This window comes from Ambystoma mexicanum, chromosome 6q, assembly GCF_040938575.1.
Source record: "Ambystoma mexicanum isolate Mex_15411 chromosome 6q, UKY_AmexF1_1, whole genome shotgun sequence".
Classification (NCBI taxonomy): domain Eukaryota; kingdom Metazoa; phylum Chordata; class Amphibia; order Caudata; family Ambystomatidae; genus Ambystoma; species Ambystoma mexicanum.
In genome coordinates, this window is record NC_090937.1 from 470,075,828 (window position 1) to 470,097,943 (window position 22,116).

A 22,116-nucleotide genomic window follows, 5' to 3' on the forward strand; every position below is an offset into this window, starting at 1 on the left:
ATGTAGTGGCAAGTAACCATACCAAAAAAAGTATTTTACAAAAAATGATCCGCCACAGAGTCCTTCAGAATCTTATAAAAACAGGAGAGAAATCATGCACAACCCTTAAAACCTACCGAAGAAAATGAATCTTAGAATCTCTCATAGACAATGCAATCCTTCTCAAAAGGAAGTTATTTATTTTAGTGTTAAACAGAATGAAACCACTAAAAAAACTAACTACTAATATACAAAAAAGGCTTCTCAATAAACGGAATGTCAACAAAAATAACTTCTTAAATATCTGTGGAGGTGAATGGAGTCACACCACGAGCACAGAACCATATTTCAATGAAGAAGCATACAAACAAAAGCAAAGAAACACAATTGCCATACATAGCAGTGTACGAGGGTATGAAAAGCGTAATAATACAATAATGGAACAAGAAATGCTGCTTACAAAAATATCCCCAAAAAACTCAATATCACCTCACCATCCGACTGAACCAAAACGTCCAGTGTACAAATGGCCGTGCACGTCAATGTGTAACATTGACAAAATATCTTTCAAATCTTTACGCCAGTTCCTCAGTCAGTATGCGAAAGGCAAAGACAAATTCAAAATGAAACTACTACAAAATATGGATACCTGTCCAGTGCGCAAATACACAGGACTACAAGGACATTCATTAGCCTGCATTTCAGGACCTATTTGCAAAAGCACCTTCCATCATATCAAAATGATATGAACACATCATTCAACTATAAGAAATCTAATCCATAAACTGTACTATGCTAAGAGTCCAGCTTTAGCATTAGGCAATTTAAATAACAATCTTCTACATGGTACAGCCAAAGACCTTCTTGAAGAAATAGAGCATATCCAGAGAAAATATTTTGGAAGTGAAAGCCACTTACAAAATGCAATAGCTTTACAACAGACTATGAACAATTCTACAAATGACAACCTTCTACTACACACATACAAAAAAGAAATACTAAAATGTATAAGTACATCCGCTGAAGTACCGAACCATGTGTGTGTGTGTGTGTTGCCGCAGAACTTTTTTTATAAAAGTAGCATAAAAACTGTAGACATAACATACAAAATAGAAGACAATGATGATTCCAAATGGTTTGAATTGCTCTCTATCTTACAGCAGAAAACAAATACAAAATAAATGACCCCTTAATACTTTTCAGTCACTGCACTTGAAAACTTGACAACAACCAAACTCCTTCACGTGCTATCACAAATAACTTGGAATTATTCCCATTACCAAAACCCTTGCAACAACTCAATGTATATGAGAGCAACATAATTCAAACAGTGCATCCATTTCAAGCAATAATACGCCTTCAACCAAAAACAGCAAAATTAACTCACTCTAAATTAGTGAAAGGCATTCGTGGCAAAGTAGTTTATTTACCATTAGATCTGAAAGAAAATGTACACACTCTGGCAGTGCAACGTCCAATAGATCAATCTTTAATTGTCTTAGTAAGTGGTGTACCTACAAAAGACAGAAAAAATTGGCTACAACTTGTAGACTTACATAAAGTTAGACAAGCCTTGCAATATCTAAAATACAATAATGAATACTACAAAGAAATTAATATTGAAGAAAACCTGAGGGAAACCACTGAAATAATTCAAGAGTCACCAGAAACCGGTCAATTTGAACTTCTAGATCCTGCTACAGTAGCCAATATTTTAGACCATTATACAATTCATCCATTACACTCTAAAGACACCATAGATGATGCACTAGAAACATACCACATGCGACAAACCAAAGGATCACCAATCAGCATATGGAAAAAAGTATAGAAGCACTTGCTTTTCCTCTACTCTTTTCTACTGGAAAGGAGGAAGGCACGATGATAGACCCACTGAGATAACAGCATCAGAATACCGCTTGTTACGAATGTATTCTGAAGATCCCAGATTTAGACAAAATGTGGAATACATATTCCACCTACTCTTTGAAAGTGAACTAGCAACTCTATGCTATGGAGTTTCACACACATTGAAATCAGATACCCATTTTCAAAATATGTCAGCTACGCAATTACTATAAAAAGTGCAAGAAAAAGATGAGGTTCTACAATCAAGCATTACAAATCTGTTAGCAAACATGCGTGGTACAAAAGAATACTGGTTCCGACGTCACAGAGATGTACTTTGTATGATAAGAAACCTTGGCCCACCCACTTGGTTTGTTACATTAAGTTGTGCAGGATATGCATGGGAAGATTTACATGATTTCCTACCCATATCAAGCAAAAACAAAACAAACATAGATATACTAACACCTGGAGAACTCTGCTCTCTAGATCCTGTTAATGTTTCAAGATATTTCCATCATCGCTTCATTGCTATGCAACACGTTATTTGTAATAAAACTGTTCCCCCCCTCGGAGAAGTGCAACACTTCTTTTGGAGAAAAGAATACCAAGCCAGAGGAGCACCACATATCCACATACTTTTATGGATTAAAGATGCTCCTAAATTTGGTCAAGACAGTGAAGCCACTGTTTTACAGTTTATGGAAAAATATGTCACTTGAGAAATTCCTTCACAAACAACAAATAGTGATCTTCATGCACACATTTTACAATTTCAAAGAAACACATGTGGACAATATTGTCGTAGAAAATACAAAAACAAAGGGAAATAGTACACCAAATGCCGCTTAGGTTTCCCTAGACCAGTTACAGCAACAGGTCAAGTAAACAACTTCATGTCTTCAGTTAGACATAGTGTTAAAGGTAAGTCACCTAAAAATACATATTATATAAAAAGAACAGAAGAAGCAAAATATATCAATGATTACAATGCAATCATTGCCCTCTTATGGAATGCAAACATAGATGTGCAGTACATTGCAGACAATTCCACTGCAGTTGCAAGATACGTTACAACCTACTTAACCAAAGCAGAAAAAACAGAGCTTGAAGACCTCTGGGATGATCTATCATCGGACAAAACACTGTCTCAGAAATTGTACAGTTTAGGCATAAAAATGCTCTCTCATAGAGAAGGTGGCTACTATAAAGCTGCAGACCATTTAACCGGTACTGCTTTGTATGGAAAATCTGAAAATATAATATGGATAAGTCTTGGTCCTGCTAAATCTAAAAAAGGCTTTTTGAATCATACAAGGACATATAAGCAATAGCCAAAAATGATCCCTACAGCCAAGACATTTTGAAAAACAATTTACTGGACACATACTACCCAAACAGGATTACCACTTTGGAAACCATGTGTCTATACGACATAGCCCAAAACTTTGCATACAAAAATAATATAAAACCAGATGAAAACAGAGGTAGATACAAAGTGACAAATTGTGAAGGCAGTTTAGTGAAACTTACCAAACGAAACTTAATTAATCATATCAAACTGTCATTAAAAACTCCTCAACATAAAGAACTATATCACTTGTCCCTGCTACAACTTTTTAAACCATGGAGAAAAGAAGAAGAGTTACTAGATATCTATGACTCCTATGAAGATGCTTTCAAAGCAAATGAAAGCACTATAACAGATGTAAACTTTACACAGTACAAAACAATGCTGCACAATGAACAGCAACACGAAGAAGAACTCCAGGCCCAACTAGATAAGGACACTCCCGACAGTAGTCAACCTTCTGTAACAGGAAGCCAAGAACCACTGGGACAGCCACTAATAGCAAATGAGGCAGAATTAGCTATGAGAGAAGTAAAAAACACAATGTGTCACTATGAAGAAGATACAGAAGACTTAACTGTACTGAAATGAAAACTGAACAATGAGCAGAGTAGCATTTTTCAAGAAGAAACAAAAGAAATTGCACATGGTGTACAACATGAAAATAAAAAGTGTATCTGCCAAAATTACAAACCTACACTACTATACGTCAGTGGTCAAGCTGGTTCAGGAAAAACATTCTTAATCAATATCATCAGCAAGTTCCTTCAACAATTGACTAACAACAAACTGTCAGCTGTTGTAACTGCCCTCCACAGGTTTAGCTGCCTACAACATAGGCGGTGTCACTTTACACCGATTACTTCTCCTTCCGCTAGAACACCGAAACAAAGTAGAATATTACAAACTTTCTACAGAAGCTGCAATGGAACAACGCAGAGTTTTGAAACAAATGAAAATGCTACTAATAGACTAAGTTAGCATGGTCTCCAACTTAATGTTGGCTTTGATTCACCTCAGATTACAAGAAGTACTCAAAACAGTCTACGAAGAGCTCTTTGGGGGAAAACACATTATTGTTTTTGGAGATCTTCTTCAATTGACACCAGTGAAAGGTGAACCTATTTTTAAAACCTTAGGGCACAAACTCTTTGGCAACATTTCCAATACAGAGAATTAACAGAAAACATGCGCCAGTCTGCGGGATCTCACATTTGCCAACGTTTAAAAAAAATATTAGAGTTGGTGTACTATCTCAAGAAGCACAATCAATATTAAAAACCTGGCACATCCATGCACTCTATGGCCATAACTCATGTGCCATGATGTCATGGAAAAATTAGCACACAAAAATTTCAATTGTATGTCCTTGATGCCAACTCTTGCAAGCTGTTCAAAATTCAATGAACAATGTTGAAAAAAGAAATGCAACCAATCATTGAAATTTGCTCCACAGACAAACTGGACATACATGGTATGACACTACCCGTGTGTCAACAAGCGACAACAAGACCAAATACCTTAAAAAACTCTATCTCCAACACGGCTGGTTTGGAGAAAATATTAAAATTATCTTTAAACTGTAGAGTAATGCTTAAGCGTAACCTTGATGTGGAGCAAGGACTAGTTTATGGAGCACTTGGTACAGTTGTTGGCTTTCAAACATACCCACGTGACAACAACATTCAGTTTGTCAATATTCTCTTTGACAAACTATCAGAAGTTAAAAGGATAGGACGCTCAATAGCCCGATTCGTTCTTTTCAAAGACATGTATGTACGCAGAGAACAATGTTCTCTAACTCTAGCATACGCAGTCACCATTCACAAATCACAAGGTCTTACCCTAGAGAAAGCATTGCTAGATATTGGGAACACAGCCTTTAAAGAAGGCAGAGTTATGTAGCACTATCACGCTTACGTACACTTGACAGTCTATTTCTAATCAACTTTGATGCAAGTAAAGTAAATTCTGATATTCCTTGCATTTTAGAATACAATAGACTACGTTCACTGTACACCCCCATCTAAGAACCTATCCTGTTCCACAAAAAGCAAAACGTTGTAAAAGAAAACTACTTCAAACAGAAATGCAACAGGATCTCACTGCAAATCCTCCAAAGAAAGTAAAAGAAGCTAATACTTCATCAATTACTACAACCAAAGAAGAATCTACTACTCAAAGTAACTCGGGTACTTCTTCAATAGAAGCAACACACACTCCGAAGAAATGGACTTGGACACAGAACTATCAGGTCCATTTAAATGTTCAAATATAACTTGTAAATTGCTACGCAAATGTAGCAATAAATATTCTATTCCAATTGCCACCAATTATTGACAACATTTACTTACACAATACAGACCAATTGTGTTTGCAAATGTTAGTCCTTCATAGGAATGCAACCAACAATCCTAACAACACATAAAGTGTTAATGGAATAAGACAAGAATTGGGCTACTGTGCTGGAGTGGTGAAATTCACTATAAACTCACAAAAAAAACGACAAGAATTTCTAATGTACTTACTACAAGTACTGGAAAACAACAACATACTTATAAACGAAATTTTCCAGATTTAATACATGTGGAAACATACATGCACTCTCTGTAACCATGTGGCACAGGAACAAATCCCTAATGAACGCTTTGTGTATGTATCCGTACCTAACTGTGAATCTATTCCATTTCAGCATTTGTACAAAATGCAAACCATGGCAGATTATGTACTACCTGCAATTCAGATAATCGCTCCACCTTACAAATACAAACACATTGTAAATACGTAATACTAATGCTTTTACATTACAATGCAGATGGTACCAAAAACAACTGCAAGCTGACTGGATTCACACATGGTCAAGTATCACTTGGTAAAAAACCTTCACAACAATAGGTATAATCTACCACGCAGGAGCCACAACCAAGGCAGGTCACAATACTGCATATATAAAAAAGAATTGTGGATGGTTCGAATCCAATGATAGTACCATTACTCTAAAGCAGAGATTACCAGCAAATCTTATAAATGCTTATTTAATATTCCTAAAACCAAAATTTAATAACTAATCTGTGCATAAACATTAATGAAACTTCAATTAGAAAACTATAAACAGAATATGCCAACAGGTATCTAACTGCCCCAAGATTCTGCAACAACCAAACAGATGAATCAATACCACTAAAATACAAGAAGAAATAAACAGTTAGAATACACCAACAGGTATCTAACTGCCCCAAAAATGTGCAACAACCCAACAGATAGATGAGTATCTTGAAAATATAAATAAAAACTATAACCAGTTAGAATACGCCAACAGGTATGTAACTGCCCCAAGATTCTGCAACAACCAAACAGATAAATCAATACCACTAAAATATAAGAAGAAATAAACAGTTAGAATATGCCAACAGGTATCTAACTGCCCCAAAAATCTGCAACAACCCAACAGATAGATGAGTAACTTGAAAATATAAATAAAAAACTATAACCAGTTAGAATACGCCAACAGGTATCTAATGCCCCAAAAAATCTGCAACACGCCAACAGATGGAACATTAAGCAGAAACATCAAATAAACACTGAAAACAAAGAAAGAAATATATTTTACCATAACAAAACGTTTTTTTTTAAATCCAAATCCAGCATGGATTTCTTTCCCACAGACCCAATGATTTATTAAACAAACACAGAAACTGAGCAAATTGCACAGCACACTGGTTTGTAAACTACTACATGTGAGGGTCGAAATAATGCAGAAATGTCTATTATGCAATGTAATAACTCATTAGAACTACCTAAACTAACATAATCTTTTCTTTTATCACAGAAATTGAAAAAGAATATCTGCTCCAGTTGCCCAAGTAATGAAAAAAATATATGCAATCACAAAAAATCAAACAGTAAGTATATAATAATTCAACTCACAAATACTGCTCCACAACACAACCATTGAAGCAAACATCAAACCATACACCACAATCCAAAATGTTTACTTCCATGGATATGCTTTGCTTGTTACCAAACTCTACAATCTTAATTGCATGACCTAGCCAAAACTTCACATACAAACTATACAAATCAAACAGCACACAAACTGGATATTTGTGGATATTTGATGGATGTTTGATTCTATGGGTGTGTTATGCTGCGGTGGTTGTGACCAGGGCCTAGAGTCTTGGGTGCATGGCCTACACCCTACGGCCTTCGGATAATTTTGGGTCATCCACAATCAGCTCCAAATTATGGCATTCACCTAGAGCTAGGTTAGTTGTATTTGGCAGATGCAATAGAAGCAGAGCTGTCTCTGCGTTGGTTTGGCTGTGGGCAAATCTCAAAGCAGTGGTGACGCATTCTCTAATTAAGCACATGTTAGGCAAGAGGGCTCCATTTGAAGTTCCCTGGTTGCTTCATGTTAGGAAGCTCTTGGAAAAGTTGAATGTGGAACATTATCTGAATAACCCCACTTTGACCACTCGAAGTGGGGCTACGTATTTAAAAACTCAGCGATATTCAAGGTAGATAGAGAATGCCGCGAAATTCAGAAGTGCACAAACAGAAATGTGGCCATTCAAAACTATTCCCTATGGGCAAACAACCCTGCAGAAAGAATCTGTTAGGAGTGTACATTTTTCTAAGTCATATTGCATGTAAATAGGTTGGTTTCCATTGTTAATATCCCACATCTAATGTTTCTGTACATAATTGGCCCTGTTGCCATCCAGATCCAGCGTAGAACCTGCAACCTCTGGAGGGTCTGGAGTGAAGTCGAGGTCCCAGGTTCCAAGAGTTGCCAGTTTGCTGGATGGGCTGTGCTCAGAGGTCACTGCTAAGAAGCCCTATATTGTTTGACTAAATGTACACAGTATTCCTTTAAAAACTTCTCCGTTGTGTATTTCTCCCTACCTACCTTAACAGAATCCTTCTAGCTGGAGCAAAATTTAATGGCCTCCCATTAAGAACAACACTGATTTGCCAAATGGCAGGTAGGAGAAGGGGTGCCATTTTGGCTGTGAGGTAGAGGAGGACCTCTTGCACTTTGTGCTCTTTTGCCCATTCTAGAGCAAGGACAGTGGTGGCCATTTTAAGAGACAGACAGCTTGTCCAATGTCGTCCAGCATTGCTATTCTTACTTTGGGCAGAGAGCCTGTTACTGAGCTGTCGCTGCTGGTGTTTCTAAAGTGAGCTTTGGCTAGAAAGACATTTGTTTTGTCTCATTAATTCATGTCTTTCCGGCTTTAAGTTAGTTCATCTGACAAGGAAAGATTGCATGATGGGTGTGTTCTGCATGTAACGGAATTGTCCACAGTAGATTGTGTATGTTGGAGTTGGCCACAAATGATGAGTAATGCAGCGCCTAGCATAGTGTGAACCTGGATTTTAGAGTATCTGTTTTTTCATTAGTGGTCACTTTAATTGTTTTAAACTGTGATCTAATTATGTATTTATTTATTGTTATGCGTAATAAGGCTACATGGATATTATGACAATGATTTTAGGGGTGCCTTGGTGGGTTGTTTGGCTTTATGCATTACGCTTAGAAATACATTGTCATTTGATGATTAAAGATCACAGAATCAACTGTGCTGAATCGCACCTTAGTAACAAACCTTTTATATGATGTTCTGAATGGTTTTAACAACAGAGTATATACTGTAACTTCAAAGTATTTGATCTGTTTCTGATATATTTTCATGAATTTGTACGCTTTTGTGGTTTGATGCTGAAATAAAGCTTTGTTGTTGTATAATACGCCCAAATGTCTGCACCATATGTCATCAGTGGTACTGATTTGGCCCTGTAAATCCGAGCAGTGTGATTTAATACCAACCCACCTATTTTCATGCCATATCTCAGGATTGAACCATTAATCTGAGAAGCTTTCATTATTTGTTTTTTAATATGCAAATCCCAACTCATATTGAGGGAAATTGTAACACCCAGGTAGCAAAAGGAGCTGAGCCAGTCCATTTTCTTACCTTCAGTCAATACTGCATTACAAACTTGTTTGCTACTACCATTTCACATTACTTTCAATTCATCTATATTGATTTTTAAATCTTTTTTGTCCCATAAAATCGTTGAACCCATTAACCAATATTTGGAAGGCATGTTTTCTTCTTGCCAGCAGGACCAGATCATCTGTGTACAAAAGCATGCATATCTTCTGTCCTGCCATCTTGGAGACATCCCTTGTCACTTTAGACAAGGCACACAATAGTTAGTTTACGTAAAGATTGAAGAACAATGGGGCTAAAATGCACCCTTGTCTCACTCCATGAGATATTTGAAATGCTTGCGTAACTTTCCCTGTTTCGCCCTCAATCTTGGTGATAAGTTTGTTTGCATTGTGACCAAGACTTGGAGGATCGCCTCTGGCATTCCTAGTGTATGAAGAACATTCCAGAGCTTGTCACGGTTTATACAGTCAAATGCCATTGAGATGTCCAAAAATCCCAGATATATAATGTTTTTGTGCCTTTGCATGCATTTATCCTGGATTAAACTTAAGTTCATTATTTGATCAGTCATACCTTTGCCCTCCCAAAACCCGTATTGATACTCTGACAGGATTTGATTATCTATTACCCAATCCATTTTCTTTCCATACAATGTCTGGCCAAACCACTTAGCTGTGGTATCAATTAGAGGCCATTAGCATGCAGGATGGTATCTGTTACCTTTCTTAAAAATTGGTATAATATAATGTTAAATATCGTGGTGGCTATAGGCAACCATACCAACCTTCTATATTTGGAGGAATCAATTAGGACGGAATCCGTCCTGGCAGATTTACCACTCGCCATTCCTATTAATGCTTTTGCTTCTTCACTGTTGGATGATATTACAAAAGCATCTCTGGATTTTATTAGATCTTCATTTTCAGAGGAAGTTTGATTCATGTTTAAACCGGGTTGCCCCAAGTCATTGCTTTGCGCACTGTATAAGGCAGAAAAGTGTTGTATCCATTTGGCTTGGCGTACTAGATCAATCATATCATTTGAGGATTTACCATTAATATTCAGGCCATTTAAGACTGTCCTCCAATATGTTTTTTGATTACCTGTTACTGCTGCCCTTTCTAGTTTTAACCAGGCCTGCTCTGCCAGTTCTAGTTTCCTGGCCTGTAAGGTCTTCTAATAAGATACCCTTGGTTGCATTCTTAATGCAATCTGGAGTGTTCGCTTGACCATCTTACACTTTGCATCAAACCACGTTACTCTCCTTATTGTTCTTTTTCGGTGCACAATGTATTTTCCTAAATGCCTGACTGGTTGTTCATATTATTTTGCCCCAGACCAGCATTTTGGAATCCTCAGTACTATCTGCTTGCAGGTATATTTCTGTGTCATTGAAAGTTTGATGTATAACTCTGGCTACTTGTAACTCCTGATCAATATTTTCCCAATGAATTATTTTATCCCCACCACTGTCATCCACAGCAACAAATAAAATTCAAATCAATGTACATAACGCATAGACCAATCAAAGGACAAGGAGCAGAGATTCTAAGAGAGAAAATAAACATCTACCATCCAACAAAACCACTCAGATCAAGCAACGACATCCACCTAGAACCAAAACCATACAACAAAAGAAAATGTGGAGGATCGTCTTTCGCTTACCTGGCACCAATAACGTGGAATGAGCTACCAAAAACATTCGTAACTCAAGAGATCATCTTTAATTCAGAAAACTACTCAAAACCTGTCTCTTTATCCCAGAACAAGAAGGAAACGACTAGAAAGCACATACGCACTGGGAAACAAGAGCCCGAGAGAGGGAACCCATTGTCTGTAACTTCCTAACTTATCTTCCCTAACCAGAGGGTCAGGGGGAGGATGCCACTAACGCATACCATTATGCCAAAGCGGAAACGTAGGTAGGCTAGAATCTTGCTTGGTAATGGGCATGGAGGAACCTTGAGGGCAGAGAGAGTACGGCATATCCACATACTGCTAGACTACAGAGGAATCATAGGCAGGTAAGGGCCACCAACACGGAAATGGGCAGGAATGGAGCTGAATCCTGTAAAATATACATCCCAACACCAGAGTGGGAGAACACGCCTGCTTAAACCAGGTACACAAACCAATAAAGCAACACAAGGGAAACGAACAGAAATGCAAAGATTAATGAGGTAATACAAATACATCTTTTTTAAAAAAACAACTAACCCAAAACTAGAAAAAACCTCAACTTTCCCCAAACACTTCTCACCTGGAACCCACACAACCACTTTTCAGCACAACAATCCACTCATAGTTCACCATACTGCAACAACAGACAAACAACACATAACCCGTTTCAACAGCACATGGGACTTCTCACTGATCCGATAACTGTACAGTGAAAACCTAACTGAAGCTGCCAACATGACATCATAGCTCTCACTATCCTACTCCCACTGCACCCTACAAACACCACCCCTCCTCTTTCAGATCCTCCAGAGTACTTGGGACCACTTCCGGTGGTGACAGTGAGTGGTACAAATACCTTTAACATAACTATCTGGGACCTACATTTGTGGGTTGGTTCCTCCCCATTTCCTATTGTAAGGGGATCGTGGTCACTTTCAATCCTAATGGCCACTTTGAAGTATAATATCAAGGACCAGTTTTCTATGCCTAATATGAAGTAGTCAATCGTTGAACGGTATCTAGCATTTATAAATGTGCTCTTTTCTTGGATATCTAATATCTGTTGTCCTAGACCCCAGTTCAATGAGGATACCTATGAATTTTACGCCTTTGTTGTCACTACTTGCTTTTTTGAGGACCAACGGTTGGATGCCGAAGACCAAATCCTCCTCTCCAGCATCGTCAGCACTCCCGCTGAAATTCCCAATTTTCTAATTAAAATCTCCCCCCCACTGAGAATATATTTATCGGCGTGGCTGCAGGGTTTCTAGCAGTGTGCATTATATTTAACAACTCTGATAGTGGCCCTCCACCAGTGTTGCCATAGAGTGAATTGTAAAAATGTCTATCCACCAATAGGTACCCTTTACCAATTCTATATCTATAACCAATAGTGTGGGTGAATGAAAGTATGTTTGAATCTTCTTAAATTTAATTGCACTTGAGACAAAGTTGTCTAGGCTGCCACAATTTCTACCCCTTTTACTTAGCAATGACTTTACACTAAAGGCTTCAAAGTTGCCCAAGTGATTCGTGTCCTATGCCCATGTTTCCTGCAGCAGCAAAATGCCCACTTGGTTCATAAATGCCACAAATTGTGGGTCTTTAAGTCTACTTCCCAATCCAGCAATTTTGCATGAGACAATTTTTATGGTACACAAACGATTACTGTCTTTATTTGGACTTTGATGCTGTGTCCTTCGCCCTAGTTTTTAGCGAAAGTGGGGCAGATCTAATCAATGTGTCTTCTAGGGTGATTGAATGAGCATATTTGAAGTAAGAGTCTCATACAGTGGCACATACCAAGTATCATGTAAATGACATATATTATGCCATGAATCCTTGCTCACTTCTTTGCCTCTGTGTGCCAGTGCATCTGCACAGTTCATTGTGGCTGCTCAAAGAAACTGGTTTGATATCCTAAACCTCACATTTAAAAAAGCTGCAATACATGCAGTCTGATAACATTCATGTGACTGTGAAGATCCTGAAGGTTAAATCAGAGATCCCCAAGGTTTCCGTCACCACCTTAATCAATATCCTTTTACAATAGTTCTTGTTTCCATGGTTAAGGCCTTTAAAGCAACAAATTATGCTATCATTCCTCCATCCTCGTAGTGGATCCGCCAATGCTGGCTGGCTCTCTTGTATTATCTTTGTCAACTCTTGCAGGTGGCTTAGAATGCGTCTGATTCAACTGGGTTACTACAGGTGTTCGAAACCCTGAGTTTGGTTGATGCTCCTTGCCTGCCCTTGCTGGTAGTTGTTAAATCAACCAAGAACAGTGATTTCTACCCTGTAGCCTCCTTCGGAGATACTTCTCGATGCACACCCTTTTGATGTTTATTTACCAAAGGTATAGGTTTATTTATATTTGTATGCAATACAGGGGTTGCACCACAAGGGATTGCATCAAAGTGAGGTTGATTTTCCAGCAAAACGGGCCTTCGATCATAATCTTTTGAATTTATAGTCTGGGTTCCAACATCAGACCCGTCCAGCTCTACATTGACTCTAAAGGGTGCTTGACGAGTGCTAACCTCAACCATTTTCACAATCAGAAACTTGGTCCAGGGTGGAACAACCGTTAAGAGAATGTGTATGGAAAGTGAGTATTTTGTGTTTAGAACTGTTTCCAGTTTCTTACACATCTGAATGTTATTTCAGTGTGTCTTTTATTACATTCCAAGAACTTATCTTTGGAGAATTTCATAATCGTTGAGCAGCAGAAACTCTGGTATTCACAGTTTACAGACTTGGCCAGACAGATGAACAGTGAAGAACACAACGTTAGGGTCTTTGCAATTATTCCATCCATTATTAGGTTTGCAAATAACGTCTCACTTTTCAAACTTTTCTGCAGGAGCTGTTATTTGTCTGGGCCAACAGGAGGATATGTTGGATCCAGATTGAAAAGAAATTTGTGAGATCGAATTTGGGATGATATTACTAGTATGGCCTCAGCTTGGACTACATATATTGAGGCCAAGTTCCAGATAGCTTTAGAAAAAGCCATGGGGCTGATGATAGGACCCCTGGTGACAAACATAGATGTGAGTTTGGAAGAGCTGCATGTAATTGAAGAACTGGGCAATGTCACACAGAAGTTGCTACTAAATCTAAAATCCATGTCACATAGAAGTTGGTACTAAATCTGAAATCCAACATCACTTCTACAAGTCATCAATTTAGGTGGGATGTTGCACGCTCAGAGATCTATGACTGCTTGAATGCATAGCTGAGAGCTATCCAAAATGAAGTCACGCATCAATTTTGGGCCACAATCTAGACTATAGCATGTGGTGTGTCCTGAACTCTGGTCGTAGCGGAACGTGTAAACATTCTCCATCTGGCACGGTAAGCTCTCAGTGTTTCTTCCTTGCTTTCATGGTATCTGGGTCCCTCCCTACTAAATCCAGCCCGACTCAGGGCTGCGTGAAACTGGGATTGAGTTATGCAGCAAGATGTCTAGTAGATAAGGACTCCTTAAGAACAAAGCTGGTTCATAGTAAGTGTTCCTGAAGTAAACCCTGATATGTAGATCAGAATTAGACATGAAAGGACTTTATGACCAATGGCACCACTGCAGCCTGAATGAATATACAAACCCAGACCTTCTCTGGGATTGACTGTTGTACGAAGGCTCTCTTGGTAGGGAGACACATTAGGACTGACACGTAACAGAACAAGGCTGTTTGTGGCTAATGACAACAGTATCCATCCCATTGAAGTGATGTTAATGTTCTGCTTGCTATCCAAAATGAAAGACATGATATCAATTGGCCTGTAGAGAAACAGATCCAATTGAATATGTGCTCCGAAATTCAATTTGACATTTCCTCTAAGGTTCAATAGTTTATTGGAACTATTGCACCAAGTTCAAAAGATGGAGAATATAAAAAAGCAATTGTATGACTTACAAGTAATCTATGAAGCTATGCAATGCTTTCAAAGTAGCTTATTGGATGCACACCCTCTGGACTTGAAAAGATATGTTATGTTTCATCAACCAAACATTGCCCAAGTACATCAATATATGTGGGCCTTTTACATAGTTGCTATACTTACCACTGTCATTATAGTTTTCTGTTGGTGATGTTGCTGTTGATGGAGCCCCCAAAAAGCCCTGCAGGAGCATATTGACAGAATGTTGCCTATTATATTGGAAAGTTCTGAGATGTTTGTAAGTGATGTAGACACAGAAGAAGTGAAGTCTTTGATATGGTGGAGATTAATTGTCTGTGAAATAAAGCTTGTTGCGTTTCTTTTGCTTTAGTGGCCTGTTCGGTCAGGGAGAGAATAATTAAGGCTCCCGTTAAGAGCCTGGTTAGGGGTAGTTCTCTTAATCTATGTAGCCAACATTTTTAAAATAGGAAAATACGAGGTGTGCTTTCAATTACAACAGTTGGGTGGAGCGTGCTGAATTCATTTTCCTGATTTTCATGTAATAAAAGTGCTGTGTGTTCTAAGCAGGAATGCACCACAGCCATGATTGTTTTTGTTTGAAGCAGAGTGCTGCTACGGCCTATGATTGGCTGGAACAGAAATGACACAGACCATAAGGCTGTGTGGCTCTCAAGTGAGACCATGCTCAGAACAAAGCTGTGCCCCAACGAGAGATACTGGTACATCAGACAAGGGAACGAGGCTAAGCAACTCCTGTAAAGGGAATATGTTTTGTGGTAAGTATCAGCGCATATGTGCAAGCTGGAGATATAGCTCTGCTAGTGTTGTGCTAAAGGTTACAGGATGTTCAGTTAGCATGATGTTCAAATGTAAGCAACTAAATGTATCACATCAATGCATGGTTCTCATTGTCTAAAACCTTATAAAAATGCAATGAGCTATCAAGGCTGTGAGCTATTTTTTGGATGGGGATACTTTGCCAGTTTCCCTATTTGTTTTTCTACAGCTGTAAATAAATACACTGCCTGTGTCATGTACTGATATCGAGAAATGAGTACTGTTATGTCCTTATAGCTTTCAAACTGGCTTACTGATAGATTTACGTTTAAGCAGTCCTCTCTGTGTAACATTGATTGTTTTCATGTTGAGGTGTAAACAATGCACACAAATCTGGGTGCCCATTGGTTTCGATGTATGCAAACAGTCATCAATGGCCTCCACCCATATTTGTTAATTGCAAAATGCATTAACATGGATTCACTTGGAATCTGCCTGCTTTCATTAGGTGTAGGTGCAAAAAAACATGGAGATTCCATATGGAGCCAAAGTATGGCCTTGTTCATCAAAATCAGACTTCTGGGGAAATGCTGTCAGGTCTGTAACACAGAGTGGATGGTGTGTCAGAATCAGTCATTCCAATCAATGCCCATGTGCTGGGCTCTTTTGCAGGCACTGAGAACTCTTTGTTGCTGAACACTTGACACTAAAGAAAGCAAACATGCAGAATGTTAATGGCATGGTCCCTCACAAACAGGAAGTCACCAGAACACAACACAGCAAATAGTACTGTAGCCCACACGTTAGACTTCCAATTAAAATAGAAAATAAATTATTCCCATACAAATGCGAGAACAAAACCCACTCCACTGTACTCTCTGTTTTGGGTGTCCTCCACCCCTATAGCTCACAAATGCACGTAGCCAGATTAGCTGAAACCTTCTTTATTCAACATAGAATCAAAACTGTGTCCCTTTTCACTTCACAACATCTCCCCTCCACTTATCATGGTCCTGGTTACATCTGTTCGATGAGTCTCGAGGGCTTCCGAACAATTCAGCGTAGTCTCCCTCGGGACTCACAAGTCTCTCCATTCCATCCTTTCTCAGGTACCTTGCAGTCTACCGTGGGCAGCCCCTTCTTCCTCTTGAGGCTCTTCTGATGGCCAGGCTGTTCCTTCCAACTCCTTGGGTGGTATCCACACCTCCTCCTCCGATGCATCTAGTTTTCAGAAGAAAGAGGCATTCCTGGTTATTCTTCGCTTTGCCCATTTCTTGTTGCCGAGACCATGGATCCTTTGGCCTCCACCACTTGAAAGGGCTCAGGGTCGTACCTTGTGTCTGTTTTCCTCTGTTGTTTCTGGCATACCAGTACTAGTTCTCCCACTGGCAGTGTGGACTCTTTTGCTCGTCTCCGTTGGTCTGCCCACCTCTTTGCTTGCCTTTTCCGCTTTGCATCTCGCGATCTGTTTTCAGCATCCTGTTCTTCGTGTAATCTTCCAACTGCAGCAGCCTGGTTTGGAGCTTGAATCAAATCATTATTTCGGTCGGGCTCTTCCCCGTGGCCTTATGTGGGATGGTCCGGTTGCTTCTTAGCATCTGACACAGAGCTTCTGGTCTACCATTGCTTTCTGACGGGTCTTCATGATGGTGGCCATGAATCGCTCCAACATCCCGTTCAATTGTGGCCAGAGTGGTGTGGTTTTCTGGTGTGTGAATCCTAAATGTGTCATGAACTTTCTGAAGTGGTAGCCTTGGAATGGGGGCCCATTGTCCTTCTTCATGACATTTGGTACACCCCACTCACTGAACAGTTCATCCAGGAAGCCCACTTCACTGTGGAATGCTGTGTACCGTACCAGCTTCACAACTGGGAAGCGTGAATATTCATCTATGGCCACAAGTAAGTGACCACCTTCTTCTAAAAGCCAATAGAAGTCTACTGCCACTCTTTGCCATGGGCCTTTTGGGAGTGGGACCAGGTTGAGGGAGCTTAGGCTTGTGTTTGCAGCTGCCATCTGACATGCTGGGCAGTGTGCGAGTATGTCCTCTATGACAGCGTCCAAATACGGGAACCACACTTGGTTCCTGAGTATTTTCTTGGAGTTTGCCAGTCCGCTGTGACCCTCGTGAGCTAGGTTGACCACTGTCTTCCATAGTGCCTTTTGTACTACTAGGTGATTTCCTCGCAGTAGCAGGCCTTCATCGGTTGTGGCTAGCTACCTTTGTTTACTGGCCATGCTCTCAATCTCTTTTATGTCTATTCCTTTGTCTTTCTGCAGTTCTCATTTGAGGTCTCTCCATCTGTTAATGACGAAGTGGTGGAATTTCTCACATGCCCACACCGCCGCAAGGCACTCCCGCTCAACTTGAGAGTATGCTCTTTCTGTGGATGACGGGGCTCGGCTGCCGTAGGCAACAATGCGACACCCCGGACGATGTACCAATGCACTCTGGGCTAAGATGGCCCATAGGTACACCGGGCTGGCGTCCACCATGATCTCAGTTTCCCACGTGGGGTCAAACTAGGCCAACCTGCAGCTAGTCACTAGCTCTGTTTTAATGGTTTGGAATGCGCTGTTGCACTCGGCAGCTCACACAAATCGTGCGCCTTTTTTTAGCAGAGACCATAGAGGGTCTGTGAGCATGGCATAGCTGGGGAGGTAACACGCAGAGTATGCTGCCATGCCCAGTAATGACCTAAGTTCGGAGACGTCTGCAGGAGGGGCCATGTTCACAATGGCTCTTATCTTTTCCATATCCTCCGTCATCCCCATGTCAGAGAAGATGTGCCCAAAAAACTTCAGGCTGGGCTTGTTGATCTCACACTTGGCCTCATTCAGGGTGAGGCCCGCTGACTGCAGGATTTGACAAACTTGTAGTAGCGATGGCATTGGCCCACTGACTCTTTCAATTATGTCATTGTCGAGGAGCAATTGGAGATCTTTTGAAATAGGGTCTTACATTTGTATTGTATGTTTCCCTTTTTCCTATAGTGTAATTGTGTTTTCCTGAGGAAGACGTTGTTAAATGACTTCCATACATCGAAACCGGTCGAGAAATTGGGGATGTGATTGTGTTGTACATCTAACTGATCCACTCCAGGAGTTGACCACATTTGCTATAATTTTAGTGGTCATGTACATTGAATGCACTTTATAAAATGAAAAATTGTTAGTTATGACTTTTAGTAGGTCCTACCACATATGTACTGTCTTTGGGCAGAAATGTTATTAATTGTTGTATGCATGGTGGCTGTCTGTGGACGAATGGGTGAATAATTTATTGTCAATTGTATGAATTGCTATGTTCTTAATGGTTAATTCTCCTGCAATGTAAATAATTTAAGTGCTGATTAAGTCACGATTAATTTGTCTGTTTAAATGATGTATCAGGCTCAATAAAATCCCTTTTGATACTTTGTTTATAAATTAAATTCATCTGGACTATTTTTTCGGAGCTAATTTGTTATATTAATACCCTAACCCAGAGTGTAGGGTCTCCTGCGTCTTTCAGTGATATATAGATTGCAGCCCTTGGCTGTGCAGGTTAATTCCATTGTCAACTGTGTTTTTATGAAACTGAGGAATATTTATACGTTTATTGTTTCCTTGTGCATCAGCTGGTGTGCCCTTGGAGGGTGGAGTGGAGTAGTGCCATGGCTGAATCAGATACCATCTCTTTTACGGATGCACAGATAGCGGAACTCATTGAGGGTCCCTCATCTTTTTAGAATCTGCAATTGCCCATACAAAGTCAAGGCACTTGACCTGTTAAGACTAAAAAAGAAACAATTCCGTACAGAAATACATAGACATGTACTGAAAGAATACTTAAAATCTAGTATTATACCACAGGGTTTACAAGTTAAGATTATCCCATGTCTCTTTTTGGATGACAATGAATACAAGGTCGGATTTAGTCAAGTGGCTATCAAATGTAGCTGTGACCTTTTAGTATTAACTATAACCACTCCTTTACTTCTTAGCCCAACGAGTCAGCGGAAAAATTATGGAATCTCAGTTAGAACAAGAAAAAGCATTCCTTACTAATGTGGTGATTCTGGAAGCCAAACAGAAACTGGAACAGATAGAGAAATCTTTCCAAGAATTTAAAAGTATAACGATTGAAAAAAAGACTAACAACCTAAAGAAATATATCTCTCTTTTAAAAAAAAAGAACAGGTCTATCCTTATCTTGCAGAAGACTTTAGTCCTCAAACAGCTTGGAAGAACAATGGGGGCCTTAACATGGGGATGAACACAAATGAGTTGTGTAACATTTTCTGACAGGTCTTCAAGTAATTGTCACAATTCGGTGCTCAGAGGCACCAGTATCAGTATCCTATAAGGTAGTGGGAGCCTTTAAACATTTCCTTGGCTCCACTCTGAACAGATCGGGCTGTGCACCAACAGGAGTCAACTGGGCTCAGTCCTTGCGCCTTTGGCACCAGGCTCATATGGAACAGGAAGTGCTCCTCCCTTATTCCAAGATGGAGGGTTGGTGAGTTACTGCTTCTGCCTGCAAGTAGTGTATGCAGACTAGTCTTTTGGGAGTGGCAGGGTGTAGTCGAGCATTTAAGCCCCACCCCTGCTGAAATCCATGCTTCGCGTTACTCTGCCCCCAAGCAGCATGACGCTCACCATGACCAACCTCGGACACTGACCAATTAGACCAGTTACTGGGGGAGCTACGAGCGGAGGTACACACGGCCCGACAATAAACCAACGCCCTGAGAAAGGAATTGATTGTCAATCGGGATCGTACCAATGATTTAGCAAGGCAATTACTTCAGACACAAGCCGGGCAAGCCCCACTACCTGGACCGACTCAATCCTCTGTGACATCCTAGCCCTCGCTGGTGCAAGTCGTCCTGCCTGGTGCTGTCCCCTTGGCTCCACCTGAACGTTTTGCGGGTGACCCCAACAAATATGCCATCTTTATGAATCAGTGCCTCTTGCACTTCCTATGTAGACCAGGGGCGTTCCCCAACGACCAGTCAAGGGTTGCATTTGTGCTTTCGTATTTGGTTGGAAGCGCCGCCAACTGGTCAATTCCATTGGTAAACAGGGACGACCTGCTGCTCCACAATTTTGTGGGATTTTAACACGAACTCGAAAAGCTATTTGCCTGGCACACCAGAGGACAGGTCCTGGACAACAAACTATTGTCCTTCCGGCAGGGCAGCCAAGATCTATTGACATATATAGCCATTTTTTACAAGTTAGTGGCTGAATCAAACTGGCCAGAAGAAAAGAGAACCACGCTTTTTTACCGAGGTCTGCAGGGAGAGCTGAAAGACGTTCTGGCTCAGGTAGTGAATCCCCCCCAAAGGATGTGCAGAGTACATCGACTTAGCCTTACAACTTGAGAACAGGCTACAGGATTGCAAGCATGACCTTGCCCGGTCCGAGGGGCGCACAGCGTATGTCCGGGCTAGAGAAGCTCAGTCCCGGCAATCCGAGAGTCATCCTGAACCCATGCAGATCAGAGGCTTGCAGAGCCCACTAACCAAGGCAGAGAGGGAAAAGAGGAGACAGCAGCAACTATGCCTGTACTGTGGAAAGGTGGGTCACTTCCTCCGAGAGTGTTCAGTGAAACCACCAAGGAAGACGGTGGGAGCCACGAATAGAAGGGATGCTGAACCTGACTTGGAAAACCCCAACGCCCGACAAGCGTAGAGATCTGCTTGTCGAGCATTGAGAAGGAACCCCCACAGACCTCGCAACTAGTTATACCAGTGATCCTAATCAGCCACATATGCACCAAGATTTGGCGGACAAGATGGACTTTCCCTTCGTAAAAAGACAACAAGGGAACATGTCACAGCCGTCAACGGCACCCAGCTATCTTCTGGCCCTGTAACACAATGTACGGAAGAAGTTCCTCTGCTTTGTCAAGACGGGCATCGGGAGGATATCATTTTTTACCTTATCAATGCTCCGCAATTCCAGTTGACTCTGGGGATGCCCTGGCTGGAAGCACACAACCCTCAAATCGACTGGCATGCAAGGGTCTTAACCTTTTCGAAACAATGTGCTGGTTCTTGTTACCAGGCGAAGTCCTTCCCAGGCGCACAAGTAAGAACTCTTCCAATAGAAGAAAAGATGCTGGGTCCAATGTGCACGTTGCCATCCGAATACGTGGATTACCAGGATGCTTTCTGGAAGGATCAGGCAAATACGCTACCTCCGCATAGGCCCCACGACTGCCAGATAGACCTTATACCGGGAACCCAGATTCCCTGCAGTCGGATCTACGCACTCACCGAACAGGAGAATCTCCATTTGAAAACCTACCTCGACCAATACCTAGCAAATGGTTGCATCCGCCCGTCAAAGTCACCTGCAGCGTCACCCCTCTTCTTCGTCCCCAAGCAAGAGGGGGATCTGAGGACATGTATCGATTGCCACTCATTAAATCAGATAACGGTTAAGAACCGCTACCCTTTGCCACTCATCCCAGAACTCCTGGACCAAGTCAAGGACGCCCAGATTTACACCAAACTGGATCTTAGAGGGGCCTACCACCTGGTACGAGTTAAGAAGGGCGACAAATGGAAGACCGCCTTTTGTAATAAATATGGCTTGTACGAGTACCAGGTCATGCCCTTTGG